This window comes from Leptosomus discolor, chromosome 4 (assembly GCF_034619465.1).
Source record: "Leptosomus discolor isolate bLepDis1 chromosome 4, bLepDis1.hap2, whole genome shotgun sequence".
Taxonomy (NCBI): domain Eukaryota; kingdom Metazoa; phylum Chordata; class Aves; order Leptosomiformes; family Leptosomidae; genus Leptosomus; species Leptosomus discolor.
The window spans coordinates 73,183,447-73,186,876 of NC_141394.1; positions in this window are offsets into that span (position 1 = coordinate 73,183,447).

Sequence of the window (3,430 nt, forward strand, 5' to 3'; positions counted from 1 at the left end):
AGTGTTTGTGGGAAAGGACATTTTTGGGACAAGAATGAGCGGGGATGTCTTGTGATGCTGATGAACAAAGTTAAAGGACAGAGAGACTACAACTGATAAACTTACACGACTGTTTTGGGATGCCAGACTGAAAGTAGTTGTGTTTGACATCGCACTGGATGAAAACCACTGCATGCACTTTTACAAATTGTATTGTCAATATTTAAAATCAAATTTCATATTATAAGCCTGGGTCTAATGGTAATGATTAACATGTATTTTACATGGCTAGGAAAGCAGGGCTACCTAGTCTTGTATCAGCTTAATAATCAGTATGGTCTTACAGTTTTGCCAACGCCTGTCTGACATGGCAGCTAGGCAGTGGTGGTGCTCTGGTGTTGTAGAAGGTGGCAGGAGGGTCTGGTCACTTGGACTACAAGGGATTTGGACAAGCTTGAGAGTCAGCAAGCCCTTTCTCATAGAGTTTCTTGATCACAGTCACATTCTGCAATTAATCTCTTTTCTCTGTCTTGCTTAAGTTGACATAATGGGCCTTTTTGACAGATCTGTTATCAACTATAAATCTGTTGTTAATTAGCGAAAAAAGACACTATTCTGTAACTACAATCAAGTCATCAGACACAAAAAAGAAAAATTACCATTTTGCCTTTAGTTCAGGTAATCTGTCTGTCAACATCAGCTGTCCCAGAGAACCACTACCCTGAATATGCACACTGTAAAGAATAGGGTGAGAATAAAACTGATCAGCTAGAAATTGCATAAATTTCCTCATTTTGTGACAACACGAAAAGCTTCCTCATTAGTTTGGGCTTTTGTTTGTCAGTTGAAAGCTGGTGTGCAGTCTGATATTCTCAGTCGTGCCTTGCAGAAGTTATCATCTACCATGGTGCAACCGTATTCTGTGTGAGCCGTCGCTTTTTGCCATCAGCTTCTGCTACACAGAGGTACTGAGGCTGCTCCTGAGCTCAGCAGGTGGAGTTTATTGTGAAGCAAAAATGGAGCTGTGTTGGACAGAGGCTGGTGTCTCTGTTCCGTCAGCCTGTTCTGCCACAGGAGCTGGTGGGGCTGCTTTCCGCTTAATGGGCCTTCTGCGCGTTTTGAAAAGATAAAAGCTATGACATACAACATCTGGCAGCTTTATCATAATTCTGAGACTGTGAGGTGTTACATATTCAGGGGGCCAAAACCTTCCCAAAAATGTGCTCCTTATGGTCTCTGAGTTTGTCACCTAAGCTAAACAGGTACATTCGCAGTCCTAAATGTATTGGCTATGCCATCTTGCATACTAAAATGATGGTTATTTGTAAGGGTTTGGGCTTTGGGGGTTGGATTGTTGTTTGTTTTGTTTTGTTTTTTCAATAAATTAGGTCTGGAGTGGATAACTAAAATTTTCTATGCAGTCTGAACAATGACTGAGTATAAAATACTAAGATGAAGACCCTGTATGGCATTAAATCTTTTGAATTATTAATGTTTGCATTAATACTATTGCTCTTTAGCAATAGAGCAGGGTAATAAAAGCCAGAGTGGAAGAGGTGTTACTTGAGTAAAAAACCAAGACTGGCATTAAGAAAAAAAAAAAAAAAGCATTAATAAATTTAGTCTAAAAACCAAATTTATGTTATCTTTCAGACCTGCAAGGTTTTGGACTGGTCTTCTGCTGGGAACGGGTGGGCAATGACCCATCTAGTTCTAGAAACAGTGCAATGCATTTACACGCGGGAGTGTATGACATGGTTGACTGCAGTAACTGGAGTCAGTGATCGGCAAAGCTTTAGGCTGGTAGGTTTAACAACAGGAAGAGCTGGATTTTTTTTTTTTTTTTTTTTTTTTAAATGCATCTGAATTCAGATGATGCCTGGTCAGTTATATAGCACGATTCAGAGCCAGAAGAATATATCTACTTATATTTTCCAGACATTAAATGATTATTCATGCTTACTCTGGAGCACCTCAAAGCAGAAGTTAGCCTCCAAGTCAGCAGTGATGCTTGCGTAATCATTTGGTTTTCAGAGTACGTACTATATACCCCATTCCTTTTCTCACACCAAGCTGAGTACATAAAATGCTCAGGTAACCATGAGAGTAGCAGCTCACTATTTGATTTAACTGGCACGTTAATCCTGATGTTACGCTTGGATAAGCTCTTCCAAATCTAATCCGTTGTGGAATCCAGGACAGAGATGTCACTGTTGAGTGAAAGGTCCTTATCCAAGTGCTAATAACTATAAATCCACAGAACCGACGCGACTGCATTGACAGAAGTCCTTTCAACACCTGTATTAATTTGTTTTGAACATTTTGTTGGCAGATCGTTGTATTTAAGACTATGAAGATGCGTGAGCTTAGTCCACTTGTAACCGCATGCTCGCATTTCGTTAGGCGGCTTGGACACCAGGTGCAGCTGCACAACAAGCTAGACAGTGCTACCACTATCAAATTGATTCATGTCCTCTGTGCTAAAAAACTCGGTGTTCTAGGGGAGCAGTTTGGTTTAGGAACAGGGTTATGTCTTTTGCAACCACCTTTTTCTGTTTGTTATCGAAACCACAGCTAACTGCTGCAGTAACGTGGCGGCTATGGAGCAACTAACGAAAGACCATCCCTCTCCTTGGAACAAAGGCGTTTGCACTAAAAAAACCCGCCTTTAACGCAAGAAGGAACGGCTGTGGTTTGAGGGACGAGATACTCAGTTAAACTGTTAATTTACGAGGACGGGGGCTGCGGACAGGGCACTTCTCTCAGTCTGGGTGGTAAGTCCCTCTCGGCCGCCGGGCCCTCCCTCGCCGCTCCCTCAGCCCCTTCCCGCCGCGCCGAGGGGGCAGACCGCCCGCCCGCCCGGCCTCTGAGGGGGATGGCGGCGGCCCCCGGGGTCGCCGCCATCTCCCTCACAGGGCGGGCGGGCTCCCTCCGCGGCGGCCCCCAGTGCGAGACGGCAAGAGCGGCTCCATCCCCGGCCGGAAGAGGAAGGCCGCCGGGGCGCTGCGGCGGGCCGGGGAGGAGCTGCCGCCGCCCGCCCGCAGCATCCCCAAGGGAGGGCTCTGGGCAGGCGGAGGGGATCCGCCCGCGCACCGTGCGGGTCCGGCCCCCCTGAGGAGCGGTAGGTGGCCCGGCGCGGCGCAGGCTCTGCCGGAGGAGCGGGTCTGGGCCGGGCACGGCTCGCCTCGGCGGGGCTGCGGGTCCCCGCGGGTCTGCCGGTCCCCGGGGGTCTGCCCAGGCGGCGGCGGAGGGTGCCTTAGCGGGGGCGGGGGGCAGACGGACGGAAGAACACACACCACATCTCTCCAGGGCCATCCTTTTCCCGGTCGTCGGCCCCTCTGTCCTCTGGGCTTTAGCTCCTCTGGGAAATTTCTGCGGTTTTTGGGGGGGTTTCCCCCCGATTGAAACTCCTGCTCTTGACCTGAATCGGGACTTTAAGGAGTCAGAGGAG